The sequence below is a fragment of the Meles meles genome, chromosome 2, assembly GCF_922984935.1.
Source record: "Meles meles chromosome 2, mMelMel3.1 paternal haplotype, whole genome shotgun sequence".
Classification (NCBI taxonomy): Eukaryota; Metazoa; Chordata; class Mammalia; order Carnivora; family Mustelidae; genus Meles; species Meles meles.
In genome coordinates this window covers 175422756-175445477 of record NC_060067.1, presented here as the reverse complement: position 1 = coordinate 175445477, position 22722 = coordinate 175422756, and the positions used below count along the sequence as shown (strand labels likewise).

The 22722-nt window shown below is 36.9% G+C and overlaps 1 protein-coding gene across 4 annotated transcripts in view; it reads right to left on the bottom strand.

Annotated features, from left to right (window-relative positions):
- The window catches only part of NSD3 (nuclear receptor binding SET domain protein 3), a 118519-nt gene extending 96331 nt beyond the window's left edge, over positions 1 to 22188 (bottom strand). For all 4 annotated transcript variants that reach the window (XM_045985094.1, XM_045985104.1, XM_045985112.1 and 1 more), the window contains exon 1: positions 22083 to 22188. The gene's annotated coding sequence lies outside the window, so the exon portion shown is untranslated. The remainder of the gene's footprint in view (positions 1 to 22082) is intronic.
- Positions 22189 to 22722: the final 534 nt, after the last annotated feature.

The window sequence follows — 22722 nt, the reverse complement described above, 5'->3', positions numbered from 1 at the left end:
GATTATTAGAAGGGTCTTTCTTGAATGCTGCAAAACTAAATCACAAGCATTTAATGAAAGCACACTACATAATTCATGTAAATAAAAATGACTCAGATGCCAGACAATATGAAAAGACTGGAAGTCTATGTTAAGGATGTGGGACTACTTCATCTCTGAATCCCCAGACCAACTACTGTGCCTGACACATTATCAATAAACAAATCAATTATAAACCAAAGGGAGCATCACAGTAAGGGCCCATAGGATTGGCTTAACAATGTAAATATTTCAATATGAATTATAACCATTAACTAGTTTTACTGAAATGCCACTTTATGAGCAGCAGGCATTTAGAACTGACTGTACAGGTTTGCTTCTTCCATTCTTAAGAAAGGTCATGAATAAAGCTAGTAAGTATCTACACTGTGATTATATGTCCAACACAAAACCAAACTAGCAGTAGGTAATTCGGGTCACTAAGAGGAAAACAAAACAAAAAAATTTTGCCCCAATTATTTTTAAATTTTTTCAAAAGTTAATATGTAAACTTACTATTATCAAGTAATCCTTCCATTAGAAATTGGAGAAGATAGTCTTTTTTTTTTTCTTTAAGATTTTATCTATTTATTTGAGGGAGAGAAGGGGTTGGAACAGAGGGAGAGGGACAAGCAGGCTCCATGCTGAGCATGGAGTCTGATGTGGGGCTGAATCCCAGAACTCCAAGATCACAACCGAAACCAAGTACTGCATGTTTGACTGGGCCATCCAGACTCCCCTAGAGTAGAAGATACTTTACTACGTGCTGGAAGCACAGAGTATAAGCACATCACACAAAACAGTCATTGACAGACAAGAGATTTTTCTCTCAGGAAACAACATTTACATAACCACATTTAATACAAAGCTCACTACCATGAATCAAATAATTCTCTGGGCATATATAAAATATTAACATATTAGGGTCCACATTTATTAAAACAATAGATATAGAATAAAATGAATCTTTTCTGTCTTTTGTTTCAGTGTATAAAAATTGCAGTCACGGGACACCTGGGTGGCTCATTCCATTGAGAGCCCGACTGACTTCTGGTTTTGGCTCAGGTCATGATCTCAAAGTGGTAAGGTCAAGCTCTGTGTGGGGCGCCACGCTCACTCTGTAGTCAGCTTGAGATTTTGTCTCTCTCTCTTTCTCCCTCTGCACCTCACCTGGCTTGCTCTCTCTCTGAAATAAATAAATAAATCTTAAAAACAAAAACAAAAACAAAAGCCCCTGCAATCACTACTAATGATATCAAGAGAAACTGTCACAGTATTATCACCATTGAGCATAACACATGATAAGAATCTGGACCTCTAGTAAAATGACTTTCCTTTTTTCAAATTATTTATAGACAAATACAAAACCTGTACTAAACACAAAATCAATTTATATGAGAGTGACAAGCTATATTTGAGGTGTCTTTGAGTAACTTTAGCACCCAGAGAACTGCCAAATGTGTTCAGGTATCTGAAATTCATGTCTATCTTTAATTTTCAAGGCAAAGGGTAGCAGTGCCATCTTTAATCATGGAAAAACTAACTATTAAAACCAATCTAAGTTGACCCCTGAACAACACAAAGGTTAGGGACTAATGCCGAGTGCAGTCAAAAACCTGCAGATAATTTCTGACTCCCCAAAAATTTAATTACTAATAGCCTACTGTTGACCTTACTGATAACATAAACAGTCATTTAATACATGTTCCATGTTACACACATTACATACTGTATTCTTACAATAAAGTAAGCTAGAGAAAAGAAAATATTAAGAAAACCACAAGGAAGAGAAAAATACATTTACAGTACTGTATTTATAAAAAAAAAAAATCTGTATGTAAGTGAACCTGCACAGTTCAAATCGTAGCGGTCAATGGTCAACCGTACTTCAATTCTAGAAAATGTACATTTTGATGTTTCTAGAAACGTACCTTATGATGTTTTGTTCATTGCTGTGCCCTATCCCCTGGTACAGTAAGGGAATGAGGAAGGCTGCTAAATGAATACAGAGATGGCAGAAAACAACAAAGGAAATTACAACTGCTGTTTTACTAAATACTCATTTCTAACCAAGTAATGAAGGCAGAAGAAAATACATTTGGCTATCAAATAGAGCCAAAAGCATAGCCCAAAATCATAGCACTAGTGTTTGCTGTAACAGGACTTCAACTTCATAATCTAAAATTATGCAGATAATTTCAGTATGTAACCTTCTTTGGAAACGTCGTTGAAATGCTGTGTTATGCTAACCTCTAAAATTACTACATTTCTCAAGAGTCAAATATGACTTACCAAATCAAATTTGGTCTTTTGTATCTAGACTTTATGTAACTCACTGATCAAGAAGTGATCCAAAATTTAAATACGTGACTGAGAATTAGACTAAGAAGGCAATACATTTACCAACAAGTTCACACTCTTTTTTCCAACCTCACCACTACTAACATTTTGGGCCAGATAATTTATTGTGAAGGGGCTGTCATGTGAATTGTAAGATGTATAGTAACAACCTGACCTCAACCCACTAGAAGACAGTAGTACCACATGCCAGTATTAACAATCAAAAATGTCTCCAGACATTGCCAAATGTTCCCTTGGGGGGCAAAATCCCCCCAGGGTTGAGAACCACTTTCCTGAAATGATGTTAATTAAAATGTAAATGCTTACTATCTCTGAAAGGGATTATGGATGAGTTTTTTTTCTTTTTTTGCTTTACCTTTTGCTTCACTCTAGGTTCTATAATGAGCATATGAAAATTTTAATACATTTTCAAAAGAAAAAATACCATTCACTAATTATAAACCAAGAAAATATTCGTATTTATTCAGCTTGTATCCAATTTTTAAAGACTAATGGGCACAGATGTTTTTCCAAATATGAAATATTTGGAGTATCTGGATATAAGTATCAAAATGTTAAACAAAAAACTGCAATTCAATAGACCCAGATTTTTCTCTATATAAGAATCTCTTGAGGGGCACCTGGGTGGCTCAATGGGTTAAGCCTCTGCCTTTGGCTTGGGTCATGTTCTCAGGGTCCTGGGATCAAGCCCCGCATTGGGCTTTCTGCTTAGCAAGGAGCCTGCTTCTCCCTCTCTCTCTCTGCCTGCCTCTCTGCCTACTTGTGATCTCTCTCTCCGTGTCAAATAAATATACAAAATCTTAAAAAAAAAAAAAAAAAAGGAAGAATCTCTTGAAACTTCAGTTTCAAGATGCTTTAAGTAGAACAGTATCATTTACTGAGCACTTATGTCTTGTTCCAAGTGCTTTATAAGAATTACAACATTAATCCCTCAGAAAAATTCTGTAAAGTGAATATTTAGCATATCCATTTTACAGAAGAGGAAACTGAAAAACAGGTTAGGTGGCTTGTCCAAGGTCACACAGATAAGTGATAAAGCCAGGAGTCAAACTGAGACAGTCTTACTTCATGACCTGCACTGTTTATCACATGCTGTACTGTCACTGACCATGAAGCCACTTTTCTGTCCTGTCTGTATTAGTTTAGAAAGGCAATGCTTATTGCTTCAGAAAACATCCCTTATTACGGTAATTAACAAAGACAATATCTTCAACTTGAATAGAGGCTGTGATAGAATAATGCCCCCCTACCACATGCCCACACTCTAACCCCTGGAACCTGTGAATATGTTACCTTATGTGGTAAAGGGGACTTTGCAGATGCAATTAAGGATCTTACAATGGAGAGAATATCCTGGATAATCTAGGTGGGACCAATGTAATCACAAAGATCCTCATAAGTGAAAAAGGGAGAGAGAAGATTCAGAGATCTGAAGACACTATACTTCTGGCTTTGAAAACAGAGGAGGGGGACCATAACCCAAGGAATGCAGGCAGCCTCTAGAAGCTGGAAAAGGCATGAAAACAGATTCTTCCCTAGAGCCTCCAGAAGGAATGCAACCCTACCCATATCTTGATTTTAGCCCCGTGAGACTTCTGACATCCAGAACTCCGAGACAGTAAATCTGTTGTTTTAAATTTTGTTGTGTTTAAGCCACTAGGTTTGACATCATTTGTTACAGAAGCAACATATTAGAATCTTCACTTGAAAGCATTTCCAAACACTCACTTTGTTGTCCTTACTTCCACTGACATCCCTATAAAGCATATAAAAGGGAGAAGGGAAATTACCATAGATTCATTAGCCTAAGATTTGGGGAACCTGAAACAAATATCAGTTTAAAAAGTCTTACCTATCTATGGATATAAATATACTAATGTCACCTACAATTTGTCCCTGCACAGCCAGAAAAAGCCATTAGTTGCTACCTTTTACATATGCAGAAGAAAGGGAAATTATTTCTTCCCATTCTGAAGGCATAGTCACTGCTGCTTTCCACGCTCTTGAGTTAACTTTCATTCTAGTCATAGATGTGATGCAAATAATGAAAGGGCAGTAAAGCCATTTCCATACATGACACAATGTTATGAGTCCTTTTATTACTAAAATTTATTTTGTAAAAGATTTTATTTATTTCAGAGAGCTCTTGAGTGAGTGCATACAAGTGGGGGAGGGAAGGAGGCAGAGGAAGAGGGAGAAGCAGACTCCCCACTGAGGAGGGAGCCCGCTCACTTGGGGCTCTATCCCAGGACCCTGAGATTATGACCTGAACCAAAGGCAGACACTTAACTGAGCCACTCAGGTACCCCTAAAATACTGTGTTTAAGATTTGCAATTTCTGATAACTAAAATCACTGGACCATACTGGATATTGTGAATAATTTTCACAAAACTTTGGGGGGGGGTGGAGAAAATTTGCAGTAGTAAAGACAGCACTATGGTAAGAGTTTTTTTTTTTTTTTTTTAATCTTTCAACTTAAACACAGGATAGCCAATTTAAAAAAAAAAACCTCACATAGCTGTTCAAAAAAACTATATTACACCAGTATTTTTCTAATGAATAACCTCTAGGTGGAAATGTATCTTGTAAAGGCAAGTAACAATAAGTTCCCTAAATAAAAAGGCTTTCATTTACATCTTAAAATGCTGTTTAACTATTTAAGAAAATGTACAGATATAAGTAAAAATAAAATCCTTCCCACACCTATCATGTTGGCATTTAAAAATCAGAAATTAAATCACCTAACTTACTGTAAAAGAATATTTGATTTCCAACTACCTTTTTTTTTTTTTTAAGATTTTATTTATTTGAGAGAAAGAGTAAGAAAGAGAGAGAACACAAGCAGGGGAAATGGCAGAGGCAGAGGGAGAAGCACACCCCCCTGTGAACAGGGAGCCTAATGAGGGGCTCCATCTCAGGACCCGCGGATCATGAGCCAAGTTGAAAGCAGACACTTAACCGACTGAGCCACCCAGGCGCTCCAACTACTTGCCAATAAATTGTAACCAGCCAAACACTGTTTACATCAGTTAAAGTGCCTATGTCTGCTACACAGCAATGTTTGTTCACAGACCCTAGGTTAAAACAATACATAGGAAAATCAGGAGTAGGCAGTTCTGCTGGAATGGTTCTCCTACCATTCCAACCAATGGTATACAAATGACTTTGAATAAACCCCTTAATCTCTAAAAGGTTAGGAAATGAGTCTCAATACTCAAAAACTGACTCTGGAAATTTTTCTCTTTTCCCCTCTACTTTGTCAACTCTCTGATGCTTTATGTGGATGGTATTTATTTAGTACATATATACATGTCTGGACTAAAGTTTGTTTTTAAAATAAGAGTCCCCAGAGAAACATTTCTATACAAAATCATTCTAAACTAATCACTTTAATTATCCACACCAACATCGCTAAGATAATCAAAAGCTGAGGCACACCTTGTTGATTTCCACATTTCAAGTGGCATGTTATTCCAGATATATATCTCATTCCTCACAGAATCCTTTTTGTTTGTGACATGGTTCATTACTGAACACCAACTATATGCCAGACCCTGTCCCAGGTCCTGGGAAATCAAAGGAAATAAGATTCTGGTCTCATGGAGCTTAAATAAGCAAGAAAATTTCACACAGTGATAAGCTATATATAGTAATAAAGCAGGGTAATAGGATGCAATGACTGGGGGGCTAGATGGTATAAATAGGATTCACAGATTCAAATCCGAGAATTAGTTATATATAAAGATTTGAAGAGGGTAAGTGAAGAGGTGATCATTAGGTATATCTTTTATTTCCTTTCAATTTGTTTCAGAGGCTTCTGAGCTATGGTTTAGTAAAATATAAAATACAAAATATAAAATAAATAGTAAAATAAAAAATAAAAATATAAATTTTTATATATTTATAAATTAAATTTATATTATTTTATAAAATAAAAAAATAAAAAATATATAGTTATAGTGAAAAGATTTAAATAATAGTTTAGTCAAGTATTCCATGTAACATGAAAAGTTTAAGCTTTAAATATTATTAAACTGTAATATTCCAAAATACTACTGAAATGAAATTATTTTGTTCTGAATTTTTCGAAATAGCTTTCGAATAGCTATTACTAAGTTGTTTTCTCTGACTCGATTTCTTCACTAAGACACTATTTTGGAAAAATGAGATTTTAAAACCCAACCCCACAAAAACACAGAAATACAGTAATCATAAGAGCAAAGAATGTGAAAAATCTCCTTAATTCTTTCCTTTATTAAGAGTGTCTAGGAATGGGGCGCCTAGGTGGCTCAGTTGGTTAAGGGTCTGCCTTCATTCAGCTCAGGTCATGTTCTCAGGGTCCTGGGATCAAGCCCTACATCGGGCTCCCCTCAGCAGGGAGTTTGTTTGTCCCTCTCCCTCTGCACACCGTCCCCACCCCCAGCTCATGCCCATGCGGTGCCATGATCGTTCAAAAAAAAAAAGAAAGAAAATCTCGGGATGGTTGGGTGGCTCACTCAGTCAAGCACTGACTCTTGATTTCAGCTCAGGTCATGTTCTCAGGGTCATGAGATCTGGCTCGGTGTTGGGCTCTGTGCTCAGCTGGGAATCTACTTGAGATTCTCTCCTCCACCCTCACTCTCTGTCTCTAAAACAAAAAAATAAATCTTAAAAATATGTATCTAAATATGTGCTGGCCAAATGTGACTACTTAATTTTAAATAATTAAAAATTAAGTAAAATTAAAAATTTTGTGCTCAGGTACACTAGCCACATTCCAAGTATTCAATATCTGTATGTGCTAGTGGCTGCCATATTAAACACATAGATATAGCATTTTTATCACTGCAAAAAATTCTATTGGGCAGTGCTGATGTAAATTATTTTTCAAATCTGAACTAAACAGTACCATTCCAAAAGAACTTAAAAAAAAAAGTAAGGTTCACCATAAGCTTTTTAAAGGAATGGGTGAATAGTATTGTGAAGGTAGAAAGAAGTCACAGGAGGTTTAGTAATCAGATCTATATATCAGAATAAGACTCAGATAAATCTGGGGATGAACAAAAATGTATTCCATTGGTCTTTCAGTAATGAGACTTGAATTTTAGTTCTGATTCTACCTTTAACTTAGCTGCTGAACTCTGAAAGGATATACAACATCTTTAGACTTCTGTGTCTAAATAATGTCTAAAGCTCATTAATAGAGGTTAAATCAGGTGATTTGGATAACTGAAATGATCCCTAACAATGGGAAACTGGGCTGTGATTCTTCCTACTCATCAATAAATAGATGTATGGTTTGGGTTTTCATTCTGACAAGAATACATATGGTTTTAAAAAATTAACTTTAAGGTCTTATATACCATATTAACATTACGTTAAGATGTTATTTGTTTTATTTTTGTAAGTAGGCTCCACATCTAGCACAGAACCCAACACAGGGCTTGAACTCACAACCCTGAGATTAAGACCTGAGCTGAAATCAAGAGTCAGATGGTTAACTGACTGATCCACCCAGCATTCCCCCATCTTCTTTTTTAAAGTAGATTTTATTTTTAAATAATCTCTACACCCAACATAGGGCTCAAACTCACAACCCTGAGATAAAGAGTCACATGCTCTTCCAACTGAGCCAGCAGGCACCCCTAGATGTTAGGTGAAACAGCAAACAATTATATGAAATTCACAACCAATATCTATTTACATAAACAAATAAAACTGTAGAGGGTAAGATCAGCACCACTATATTTCTTTCTACAAAATTCTCTAAGTAATCAAGGTGTGTTAGACAAGTGGCACATTTTAATTTTTATTTTTAATTTTTCTGAGTCTATACTACTAATAAAAGAGCAACACTATTTTTAAAAGCATAACTGTACTACCTCACAATCTGTTTAACTCTAGTGCTGCCCCAAATATTTTTGAAATTTTCACTTAAAAATTTTCCATGAAATGGACGCCTGGGAGGCTCAGTTGGTTAAGCCGCTGCCTTCGGCTCAGGTCTGATCCCAGGGTGCTGGGATCGAGTCCCACATTGGGCTCCTTGCTCAGCAGGGAGCCTGCTTCTCTCTCTGACTATGCCTGCCACTATGCCTGCTTGTGCTCTCTCTCTCTCTGACAAATAAATAATAAATAAAATCTTTAAAAAAAAATTTTTTTTTCCATGAAAACTGTGTGGATGACAGTTAAGGATATTAAAATATCCTGTATTAGGAAGTGACCTGCATGAAATGAACACAATGAATGAAATACAAATAAACAAATCACACAACCCTGTATTTCAGTGAACTAGACAGTGTACCACTAAATACAACTACACAAATTTCATTTGACTATGATTTCTTTATTATAGAATGTTTTAGGTTGCTTTGTAGTTCTTATTTTTTCCTGACTAAACCACAGTACTACTGAACTGCCTTGTATCAATACAAAACTTACTAGTAATATACCCTGTTTCCCTTATCTATTTGGTTTAACCTCAACTGTCTTCACTTTGTTCTTGACCACACCCGGCAAAAACAGACACAGTAATTACCACTTGAAGAAAATTTAAATTATTTTTCAATCCCTTACGTCAAGGGGACTGGCTCACACTGAAAATTACTACAAACTAATTAACTCCTATCAGTCATCTTGTTCCATTCACCATGAAATCTAGTAAACTAACAAGCTGATCCATGTATCTTCCTACCTCGTTCACCAACAAACTTCTAAGTTATGGTACAATAGTTTCTTGAGATTAGTTCTTAAAATTGTGCAAATGTTCAAACTTGACTTTCTTTTGCCTTGTATTCTCCATTTCCCACAGCAAGGCAAAAAGAGAATATATCGCAGAAATTATATAGTTTTTGAAATACTAAGTAATTTATTGTAATATCTAAAATCATACATAATTTACTGAGTTTATCTTTCCTCTAAAGACCAGTTTTTGGTTTTTGGTTCATCAGGTTCACCACTTTAATACCTGAGGATCAACTGTATTCAACATTTCATCTTGAAAATAAGCAATAAAAGAACATAAGTCACTTCATAGCACACATTCAAATTTTACACCATCACCTATTTGCTTAATCAGAACACTAAGCGTTGGTGAAGCTATAGCCATTATGCTGTTGTAATAACAACAGTGGAAGTAAATTTGGACTGGAAAGTTAACTTCGTGTTCATACTTGCACCAGCACAAATTCTTACAACTGGGAAACACTCATATAACCCACGGAAAGATTCTGTTCAAATATTAGTCACCATTCAACTTTTAACTTCTGTGAAACAAAATGTAGGCCAACGGAGTTAATTTCTTCATCCATTAAACATGGGACTAACAGCTAGTTCATTTTGTAAATATTTTTCTTATATTAAAAAAAGTCATTAGTTATCACCTATATGCTGGTACAGTTCCAGGTACATTCTAACAATTCTGCTTTGCATCCCTGTAATTCCAAAAAACAGTCATTTTCATCTCCAGAGATGATAACATTGAGCCTTTGTTGTTAGGATGGGAACAGGTTTCCTTGATTCTTGCCCTACACTCCACTGCCCACTGAGTTGGGGGAAAAAAAAAAGATGTTTTGTTAAATGGCTTAAAGCAAACAGAATGACAAAACAACTTTCAGGGTGAAGGTCAGTGCAAAGCAAACCTCTCAATAAAAAAATAGTTCCTATAAGATAACAAGTTTGTTACTGTTAAATATATAGGTATAGAACACTTTCTATAGACATTTTCTAAGATAAAATATTTCTAAATATGAATGAAAAGAAACATTTTAAAGCACATAAAACCTCTTTCAATAAAGCCACCTTGACTATACAGGAGAATGATTTTATAATTTTAAAAAATCTGCCACATACTTAGTTTCTTAAACTTGGAAGAAACTTTGCATGTCAGGTTTTCTTTTTTCTTTTTAAGATTTTATTTATTTGACAGAGATCACAAGTAGGCAGAGAGGCAGGCAAAGAGAGAGGGAGAAGCAGGCTCCCCAATGAGCAGAGAGTCTGATGCAGGGCTCGATCCCAGGACCCTGAGATCATGACCTGAGCCGAAGGCAGCGGCTTAACCCACTGAGCCACCCAGGTGCCCCAATGTCAGGTTTTCTTAACACAGGAAATACGAGCATCTTCTTTTCATCAGTGACTTTCTAAACGCACTCATAAGTGGATGTGGAGTATATTTCAGGCAATTATATCTCAATAAAGCTGGAAATAAAATTTAAAAAATGCTCATGATTACAAAGAAAAACTATCACACAATCAACTGTGATATCGTATATCTATACTATACTTTAAAAATAAAATATTTAACAAAGTTTTCTGATTGCTGGGTGTTTAAGTTGACTCAAAATTTTCTGGAAATGTTCTAAAATTAACTGTGGTAAGGAGCATCTGGGTAGCTCAGTCCACTGAGGTCTGACTCTAGGTTTTGGCTAAGGTCATGATAATCATAGTCATGAGATCAAGCCCTGTGTGGGGGCTCTACGCTCAGCCGGGAGTCTGCTTGGAGATTCTCTCTCTCTGCTCCTCCCCCGACTCTCACTCTCTCAAATAAATCTTTAAAAAATAATAAAATTAATTTTAACTGTGGTGATGGTTGTGCAATTCTACCAATATACTAAAAAAAAGTGCACTGTATACTTTAAATGGGTGAATTACATGGTATGTGAATTATTTCTAAACAAAACTTGTTTTAGTACTATGTTGAATTACAGCAGTGATAGAGAACAGCCCTGCTGTCTGTGTTCCTGACCTTACGGGAAAAGCTCTCAGTTTTTCCCTACTAAGAATGATATTTGCTGTGGGTTTTTCATAGATGGCTTTTATGATACTGAAGTATATAGCCTCTATCCCTACACTGTGAGGAGTTTTGATCAAGAAATGATGTTGTACTTGTCAAATGCTTTTTTAGTATCTATTGAGAGTATCATATGGTTCTTGTTCTTTCTTTTATTAATGTATTGTATCACACTGATTGATTTGTGGATGTTGAACCAACCTTGCAGCCCAGGAATAAATGTTACTTGGTCTTAGCCTCAGCAATCAGACAACAAAAAGAATAAAAGCATCCGAATCAGCACAGAAGTCAAACTCACACTCTTTGCAGATAATATGATACCTCTGTGGAAAACCCAAAAGACTCCACTCCAAAACTGCTAGAATTCACACAGGAATTCAGTAAAGTATCAGGATATAAAATCAATGCACAGAAATCAATTGCATTTCTATACACCACCAGCAAGACAAAAGAAAGAGAAATTAAGGAGTCAATCCCATTTACAACTGCACCCAAAACCATACAATACCTAGGAATAAACCTAACCAAAGAGGCAAAGAATCTGTACTCAGAAAACTATAAAGTACTCATGAAAGAAATTGAGGAAGACACAAAGAAATGGAAAAACGTTCCATGCTCATGGACTGGAAGAATAAGATGAAAATGTCTATTCTACCTAAAGCAATCTACACTTTTAACACAATCCCCATCAAAAAACCATCAATGTTTTTCAAAGAAACGGAACAAATAATCCTAAAATTTATATGGAACCAGAAAAGACCCCGAATTGCCAGAGGAATGTTGAAAAGGAAAACCAAAGTTGGCGGCATCACAATTCCAGAATTCAAGTTCTATTACAAAGCTGTAATAAAAAAGACAGTAAGGTACTGGCAGAAAAACAGATACATAGGTCAATGGCACAGAATAGGGAACTCAGAAATCGACCCTCAACTCTATGGTCAACTAATCTTTGACAAAGCAGGAAAGAATGTCCAGTGGAAAAAAGATAGTCTCTTCAACAAATGATGTTGGGAAAATTGGACAGCCAGGTGCAGAAGAATGGAACTGGACTATCTCCTTACACCACGTACAAAAACAGACTCAAAATGGATGAAAGACCTCAATGTGAGACAGGAATCCATCAAAATCCTTGAGGAAAACACAGGCAGCAACCTCTTCGACCTCAGCCACAGAAACTTCTTCCTAGAAACATCGCCAAAGGCAAGGGAAGTAAGGGCAAAAATGAATTATTGGGACTTCATCAAGATTAAAAGCTTTTGCACAGCAGAGGAAATAATCAATAAAACCAAAAGACAACCAACAGAATGGGAGAAGATATTTGCAAATGACATAGCAGATAAAGGGCTAGTATCCAAAATCTATAAAGGACTTATCAAACTCAACACCCAAAGAACAAATAATCCAATTAAGAAATGGGCAGAAGACATGAACAGACACTTCTGCAAAGATATCCAAATGGCCAACAGACACAGAAAAAGTGCTCAACATCACTCGGCATCACGGAAATACAAATCAAAACCACAGTGAGATACCACCTCACAACAGTCAGAATGCCTAAAATTAACAAGTCAGGAAATGACAAATGTTGGTGAGGATGCAGAGAAAGGGGAACCCTCCTACACTGTTGGTGGGAATGCAAGCTGGTGCAGCCACTCTGTAAAACAGTATGGAGGTTCCTCAAAAAGTTGAAAATAGCCCTACCCTACGACCCAGCAATCACACTACTGGGTATTCACCCTAAACATACAAATGTAGTAATCCGAAGGGGAACATGCACCCAAATGTTTATAGCAGCAACGTCCACAATAGCCAAACTATGGAAAGACCCTAGATGTCCATCGATAGATGAATGGATAAAGAAGATGTGATATAGATATACAATGGAATACAATGCAGCCATAAAAAAAAAATCTTGCCATTTGCAATGTTGTGGATGGAACTAAAGGTTGTTATGCTAAGCAAAATAAGTCAATGAGAGAAAGACAATTATCATATGTGGGGGATCGTGGCGGGTAGGGAGGGAAAAAATGAAATAAGTTTGGACTGGGGAGGGAGACAAACCATAAGAGACTCTTAATCTCAGGAAACAAACTGAAGGTTGCTGGGGAGGGGGTTCAGGGGTAGGAATAGGGTGGCTGGGTTATGGACATTGAGGAGGGTATGTGCTATGGTGAGTGCTATGAATTGTGTAAGACTGATGAATCACAGATCCGTACCCCTGAAACAAATAATACATTATATGTGAATAAAAATAAATATATATAAATTAAACAAATATGTTTAAAATGTTTTTTAAAAAAGTATTTAAAAAAAAAAACCTGGGTGGCTCAGTCAGTTAAGTGTCAAAGACTCTTGGTTTCACTTCAGATCATAATCTCAGGGTTGTCAGAGCAAGCTCACATGGGCTCTGTGCTCACAGTCTGCCTGAAACACTCTCCCTCTGCCCCTCCCCCCATTCTCACCCACACGTGTATGTGCACAAGCATGCGTGCTTTCTCTCTCAAAATAAATCTTTTTAAAAAACCTCTGAAATGATCAGATCTGTTATGTAATTCTACCCTAGGAATTTATTGTAATGAAATAATCATAGTCATACAGTTTTTTTTTATTTTTTTAATGTATAAGGATGTTCATCAAATCATAATATCCAAAAATTGCGATGTGCCTAAAATACCATCAACAGAAAAAATGGCAAACAGATATGGCACACCCATACAACAAAATTATATGTGAATTTTAAAAAGTCACATTCTTAGTTAGAGGGTGCCTGGGTGGCTCATTCATTAAGCATCTGCTTTCAGCCAGGTCATGATCCCAGGGTCCTGGGATCAAGCCCCACACCCGGCTCCCTGCTCAGCAGGAAGCGTGCTTCTCCCTCTCCCACTCCGCCTGCTGTGTTCCCTCTCTCACTGTGTCTCTATCAAATAAATAAATAAAATCTTTTTTAAAAATCACATTCTCAAAAAAATTACTTTATTAATTTAATATTAATATTAATAATTAATGTATAATTCCAGTTTGTTAAAAAAATACATAGATATGTAAGAAAAAAACACTGGAAAGATATAGAAATCTTTATACCTACTTCCAGTTGGCAGGCTTTCAAGTGATCTTAATCTTTTCTATATCTTACTGGTTTTCAATTTCTCTATAATAAACAATCCCTTCATACCTTAAGCACAATAAATGTTACTTTTAAACTAGTAGCCACTTTGAAAAGTACAAATTTTCCATTAAAAAGTAAAAACTAAAAGGGCCATCAGCATTCCTTAGGAGTATTATGTGTGTGTGTGCATGTATGTATATGTGTGCAATGCTTTAATTAATACATTAACCTCAATACCTTAAAATGTATCTACTTCTATCCCCAACAAACAAATTCTAATGATCCATGTTTAATTTTACAGATGATAACACAGAAACCATGAGTTGGCCAAAAGTATATCAATTCTACTTCATACACAAAGCCAAATTACCTAAGTTAGGTTTAAAAATGTATTTTAAATCATGTTTGCTAGGAAAATGCAACATGTATGTTCATTTCAAAATCTAAAATAAATATTTTTCATCTTTGCTAGGGGAAAAATGAGCTAGAATAAAAAAGAACAACATTCACTGCATTATAGAAAGGAATTCAAGGTTATGGTAAAGCACAGCGAGAAGTTTCTCAACGGGGCGCGTGGCTCAGTGGGTTAAAGACTCTGCCTTTGGCTCAGGTCATGATCCCAGGGCCTGGGATAGAGCCCCAAATCCGGGCTCTCAGGGAGCCTGTTTCCTCCTCTCTCTCTGCCTGCTTTTCTGCCTGGTTGTGATCTCTATCTCTCAAATAAATAAATAAGATCTTTAAAAAAAAAAAAAAAGTTTCTCATCACAATCAATATGAACTACTGTGTTCTAATGTATTTGGATCCTGCTGAAATCATAAAGGAAACAAACAGCTTAAAGTGACAACATTACAGGGGCGCCTGGGTGGCTCAGTGGGTTAAAGCCTCTGCCTTCAGCTCAGGTCATGATCCCAGAGTCCTGGGATTGAGCCCAGCATCTGGCTCTCTGCTCAGCGGGGAGCCTGCTTCCCTTCCTCTCTTCCTGCCTCTCTGCCTACTTGTGATCTCTGTCTATCAAATAAATTTTAAAAATAAATAAATAAATAAGTGACATTACAATAACCAAATAAAGGCTTTAATTTACGTACGTAAATGAGTTGTAAAAATGTCTTTTTCAAAACCACATTGCAGAATGTTATGCAAAAAGACTGTATTTGTCAGGTAGAAAGGAAAAAGTTCAAGTTTTCTGCTAACAAAATCCTCAAAAACGAACATTTTACCCTACTGAACATATAAGAAAACAGTCTAGTAAGACGGAAGCAAAATAAAGTTAAGTTTCTCCAGTTTAAAAAAGTCTTGATTCACCTAGACAAAATACAGAAAAGGTAAGAATCAAGAGGCATCAAGGATGAAGTGTCAAAATAGATTGTCACTACTGATTACTTCTCAGTTTAATACTTCTTGAATGGTTACATTAATGTGAAAGCAAGAGTCAAAGTAGTTTTTATAAAATAACAAGTATGAATAATAATATATAGGCAAACTGGATATTTTCTAGGCAAAAGTCATTGCTAGAATCTGCACATCAATCTAAAACTAGTCATTAAATTCTACCAAAAACTGCAACAGAGATGAACTCTGAAAAAACAACACTTTGTATAAAATGGCATGATTCTTACAGAATTTAGTGTTATTTTTTGTTTCACATTCTTTAATATAGCACTAAGATTTCAAATCACTAAATGACTACACTGCTAGGAAACAGTTTTTTAAATTATCTAGATAACACTTTTGATAATAACAAGAACTGATGATTCAGTTTTTACATTTCCTGACCCCTCATGGATTAATTTTTCAGGTTACTTTCAGCATATTGTTACCCTGAAACCCGACTACTACCAAGGCAATACCAGCTAAAGCAATGAGGTGGTTTCTGTAGCTTTCCTTAAAAGGTTTATTACCTAGGCAGTGACTATATGATGTTTACTTTCTAATTATTTGCTTATACTGTACACTTACGTTTTATACTTTTTTTCTTTACATGGACTATTTCACAATTTAAAAGTTTCAAAATGTTTCTTTTTTAAGGTGTTTTGTGTGCGTTTTTAAATGTACAGTTACTCTTAAGACTCCACAGTTAAGAGGTACTAGTAATACAAGACTCAACAGACACGATACTATCTTGACCACAGCTAAAATGCCATTAAGTAAAAGCAAGCCTCCATATAAGACTTCTTAACCTCAAATTAATTTGATAAACTAAGTTTTGTCTTACTTACAAAATCAGAGGGATACATACATTTCTTAAATTTAAAATATCTATGTCTATATTTTAAGATGTTCACACATTATACCAAAATTTTAAAAAAGTATGTTCTATGATAGAAAAATAATTCATTGTTATTTAATGTTTATTAAAAGAAAGATAATGCAGGCTATAAAAAAATTTAAAAACACAACATATTTCTAAAAAAAAGTTTTTAAATAAGCTCCACCCTTAATGTGGGGTTTGAACTCACAACCCCAAGATTAAGAGTCACGTGCTCTACTGACCACCTGCCAGGCACCCCTGAAAAAGTTTTTTTTAAGTAATCAGACAAAAATCTGAAAACCTTATTCTACTTAACATGCCAATCTATTTGGCCTGAGGATTTCCTGAAATCTCAATTTCTCCATCTTTAAATTTGGGTTAAATAATTCTTGTGCTTTCCAACTTCACGTTTTAAAACAAAGTCAAATTACTGGGTAAGAATGTAATCAAACATCTCAGAAAATGTAGTAAGTGCAAGGTATTATTAGATAAATGTATCTACTTATTTATATTTATATATCATATATATAGAATTCATATTCTTATATAAAATTTTTTCATTGTCCTATTCACTTTCTTAATATAGCTCTAAATCTACATAGAAAAAAGGAAACCTGGTAAGAAATAAGAGTTATCATTGTAGATCAGTCAATGATGACACAGATTCACATCTTAAAAAATTTAACACCCAAGAATCATTTTTCAAAGAGCTTTTCAAATTCAAATCTCATCGATCTAGTAAAAAACTGAACATTCTCTAAATTCACAAAATTTTAAATATGCCTTTTACTTTTTATGCCACACTGTGCAAGTACAACATAAGACAGAAGTGTTTGAAAGTACTTATTAAGTACTCAGTAAAGTCAACAATAAAAACCAAAATGAAAACTCTGTAAGCTTTTTAAAAATGTGCTAGGTAGTTGTAGTATAGGTAGTTGTAATATAATCGACTTCCTAAATTTACCTTTATTAACATTTATAAAAACATTAGCCTGCAGAAATAAGGTCACCATTCATTTAAAAACTCAAAAGCTGGGCATGTTGTTTATTAACAAAGGAATAAATCATTTCAGTTGCTCTTTCAAAAAATAACAGACTCTATTTAAGTAAAACTAAAAACACCACTGCACCAGGAAACAGATTTTATAGATACAAAATTCTAAATCTTCTTAAGGCTTTTATGACTTTAATTTTTTAAGTGTCTAAAACAGACTTTGTTTCAAAAGAACCCAATGAGTAAGTATCCATGGTAACTTGTTTTCTTCCTGATAGACAAAAATAATTAAAAATAATTAGTGGTGCCTGCTAAGATCTTTTAAAACTTGTTTTCAATGAGCTATTTTTTTAGCTCATTTTAAAAAACTTAACAATGCCTCAATTTTCTTTCCACGACCATGATGGACCTCTTATTTTTTCATTTCATTGTTATCTTATTTCATTGATAATTTTATTAAAACAGAAAAAAATTCTGCCAAAACCGCTTCATTATCCAAAGCACAAACTTTAAGATACTTGTACAAGGTTCATTTACGTACGCAAAAATATTCTGTGCATATGCTATATGTACAATATGGTGAACAAGTATGAAAAAAGCCAAACAAGATCCTTTGCCTCACTGAAACTTAATCCCCTTGCACTCATTATGCTAAACGTGCCTAACCTTGAATATTCCCTCTCACCTTGAGCTTCTACAGAAAGCTCAAATACCTTCATAATAATGAAGTAATGTAGTGTGGTATAAAGACCCAGGTAACAGGTCTGTTACCAAAGCCTTGAACTTAACTTCCTTAGGCCTCTGTTTTCTCTTATAAAATAAAGTAGTTGGACGGTATCTCCTCCATTTAAATGGCTGTTAGGGACTTAATTCAAGACCTGTTATATTAATCAAAACAGCAAAAAATCTGTTAACGTCCTGATGTTAATCAATATTCCAAACAAAGGAACACTATATGACCCTTTAAAAAAAAGCTGTAGATCAATATGTGCTCATTTAAAAGGCTGTCCCAGGTAGCCTATTAAAACACAAAAGCAATATGCAAATCATATGACCCAATTTGTATGCATTTGAAGACAATCTGCATATGTATGTACAGATATTTTCTAGGAAAACTCAGAAGAAACTTCAAAATGGTTACGGGGGAAACAGGGTGTTAACTATTTTCCCCTCTACCTCTTAGCCTTTTATAATATTTGAAAAAAATTTAAATAATGAACATATATTATCTTCACACATTTTTTTAAAGAAATGAAAAGTTCTGCTGATCCAGGTTCTATAAATAGAAAGACCTGGGTTCAAATACTGACTTGGCTATTACTTATACTTATTAAGTACTCAGTAAAGTCAACAATAAAAACCAAAATGAAAATGGTGTTGAGTTACTCAACCTCAATTTCTCCACCTGTAAAGGGAGTTAATAGTAGTAACCTCATCCAACTACAGTGGAAGGATAAAAGGAAATCATACACGTGAAATACTCAGCATAGCACACTGTAAGAAGATGACTATTAGCAGCTTTGCTATGATTATTATAAATACTATAAACTCCAGAAACAGAATCAGACTTGACATTCCATTCGATGATGACCAATTTCAAAGGTAACCAATTTCCTTTACCCAAAATTCAATCAATCTGATTACAATAAGAAAGAGCGTATCTATTAAAGTTTTTAAAAAAAGCTATCGCAGGTAGCAGGTGTGCTGATGGACACAGAAATCAGAACAAAGTCTGGGTTTCAATTAATTATCATCTAACTAGAATAGCCTTCTTCATTATATGGATACCCATTCAAGGAGCCAGAATACTTATAGTGAGGCAGGAGACCCTGATCTTGACCGCTGAATACACAGGAATACACTTTTTCTTTTTCTTTTTTTTTAAGATTTTATTTATTTATTTGACAGAGAGAGATCACAAGTAGGCAGAGAGGTGGCAGAAAGAGTGAGAGGAAGCAGGCTCCCCGCCGAGCAGTGAGCCCGCTGCGGGACTCAATCCCAGGACCCTGAGATCATGACCTGAGTTGAAGGCAGCGGCTTAAACCACTGAGCCACCCAGGCGCCCCAGGAATACATTTTTTCTTAAGTAATTGAAGCTTCCAACATGAGTTTTTTCTTATTTTAATATGCCATAATTTCTTATTTTCCTAAAAATTTATGGCACTGATAGTTCATGCACACAATTTACCAATTAATTATAAATAACATGTCAATTGAGTGGAAGACATAAACATGAAAAATCTCTATAAATTCGAAAAAGCATATTGAAAGGCATTTTTGAGTCAAACTTCTCCTCACATAATTTTTAAAGATTCAGACTGAGTATCATCAAACCAAAATATTCCAAGTTGTAAACCCGGCCTTCAAACTAGCAAATACCCTCACAAAGTACTACTCTAACAACATTCAATTTCATTTTTCTAACACACCAAGAACACATCCTAAACTTCTTTATAACAACTGAAAGGATGTTGCAGTAAGACAGGCTAAATCAATATGTAGTACAACTGGTTTGAGTCCATCATAGCACAATTTTAACAGGCCTTTCTGGTATTAGACAACAGTTTCAAAATCAATATGATGGGTTAAAGTTTGGATCACCCCAATTACAAGTATAAAACAAAAACAAAAGGTCAAACACACACACACACACACATTTAATCACTTTCAATATGAAAAGAAAATAGGCTACACTTACTTTATCTACTGTTAAATTTGTCAGGATTTAAACCTTTAGAACAGTAACCATTTCAAATTACCTAAGAGTTACATGTTGATACATTAAAGAGTTACTGTAGCTCTTCTCAGAGTAACCTGAAGTTCCCACCAAAAACAAGCAAACAAAACAAAGAAAACAAAAACCAAAAACTGGCACCTCACTAGGCTCTAAGAACTGCATGCCTACTTAATAGATCATTACACTGTGCTGAACTGGCATTTGGAGACTGTACTGAGCTAGACACATGAAAGCAAAAGAAGGGATAGAGGAGAGAGAGTGCATAAAAAAGAAAACACTTCTTAGCACACCCATCACCTGCAAGCGTGAACTACCAAAATCAGTATTTTAAAATACATATATTTCTAATTTTCCAACTTTCAAAATACAGCAAGCACATAATCTACCACGAGCAGATCTTTCTACCCCTTCTCACCCCCACACGATCCTCTGCCAAGAGCACAAGCCCAAGAAAAATAACCAATGCAATTTCCTTGTTTATGTAAAGAATTTCAGAAAACATGTTGACTGCTTCTGAAGCTTCTAAAACAAATGAATTTTCAATAGTTAAGATTTTTCATTATCACATTTGAAATATGATAGTGATGATTCCTTCAGCTAGTAAAAACATAGTTTCTACTTTATAAAAAGGGTTAATATTACACTGCAGCTCATTAGCATGCCTTGTTTGCAACCAGAAGGAAGAGGGAAAGGGGGTGGGGGGAGCAGCAAAACACACAAGATGGAAAACATCACTACCTCCTTTGGTGGTTATGAATAATATTAAATTACCACAAGATGTATGGGTAGGGTTCATGAATAGAAAGAAAGGGGGTTAACAATATGAACTGGCCCCTTCCAGATTCACACTGATGTCGGAAAGAAGGAATTTATTTACACTGCAGTGCCTGGCAGCAAACATGGCTGCCCCTACCCCCTTTAAATCTGAACAGTCTTCACTCCCTTAGCAAAACCATCAAATTATGGCTATGTCTCTACTGTCTTGCTACCATAACACTAACACATCTCCTCCTCCCTCCAAGCAGTAAAACCCACACCTCCCCCATTTCACAACAATCACAACACCATAACCACTAGCTTCTATATTCACTAGCCTTGAAAGAAAAGGCCCAGAATACACAGAAATACAGGAACAAAAGGCTTTCTCTTCCTTTAACAATCCCCTTCCCCTTCTTTTCCACCCACTCTGTGATGCTTGGTCGATAGTTCTCATCCTTCTCAACATTCAGCTAATTTCCTTCCCTATACCAATCCTAGGTCTTCCAGTTTCCTGAGTCCATTTCCTATCTTCCTATGCATCCCGTCTCAACAATTTCTTATCCCTTTTCCAAATCCCACCTTTTCCTCCACTTCCATTCCCTCGTTTCTCTCTTGATGCTCCATTTCTCCATCAAATTCTACCCCCTTTCCCCAGACTCTTCTAGTTTCCACACTGCACCCCCAAACCTATTTCTCATTCCACCCAGGTCCCTAATCGTCTCCAAATCTAACTCTTCTTCTCTTTCCCTGCCCCTCCCCCGTTCCATCTCTATCCCCGCCCCCATCCCACCTCTACTCCCAATTCCCAGCTCAGCGCCACTCCATCTCTTATACCAATCCTACCTTCCCTGCCCCACCTCCCTATCTCCTCCACAACCCCTACCTGGCCCTCTGCTTTACCTCCTAGGCTCCCCCTGAACCCTTTCCGGCCACCCTCTAGTCCTCCCATCCCTGTTGGGGTCTCTCTCCCCGGGTCCCATCCCTAGGTCGCCCCCTCCTCGTCGTTCCCTTCTCAGCCCTTCCTTCCAACACACACACACACACACACACACACACACACACACACACACTCACACACACTCACTCACTTTACCTTCAGTTTGTTCCATTCTAACCCCCCGGCCGTGTCAGTACGATCACAGGAGAGACACGGAGGCCCGGAGTGGGGCTGGGGTGCGGGCAGCCGCCGGGGCCGCGGGGGGAGGACACGGAACCGAGCTAGGCCGCATGAAATCCCCGGGCTAGATTTCCCTCGCGCCGGACGCCTCTGCCATGGCTGCCGGCACCGAGAACGGCCGCGGCCGGGCCGGGCCGGGCGTGAAACTGAGAGGAGGAAGGCTGCGGGAGGTGGGGTGGGCAGGGGCGGTGGAAGGATGGGGGGTCGCCGCGCAGCTTCTGCTGCTAGAGAGAAGGCTGTGGCTGGCGGCAGGGCCGGGGCAGCAAGGTCCTCGGGGCTCGACTTGGCCTTCGCACGCCTCTCCGCAGCTACCAGTGGACAGTCCCCTTCGGCCTCCGCCTCCGTCCTGGCCGCTGCTACCGCCGCTGCTGCCGCCGCCGCCCGCTCCCGCCGCCGCCGCCGCGCACAAAGCCCCCCCACCCGGCTCTCGGAGCGCCGCCGCCACCGCCGTCGCCGCCGCCGCCAAATCCTCAGCCCCTCATTGGCCACTAGCCGCGAGGCCTGCTGGGAAATGCAGTCCCGGGTTTGTGGCGCGGGCGGGGTTGGGGGAGCGAAA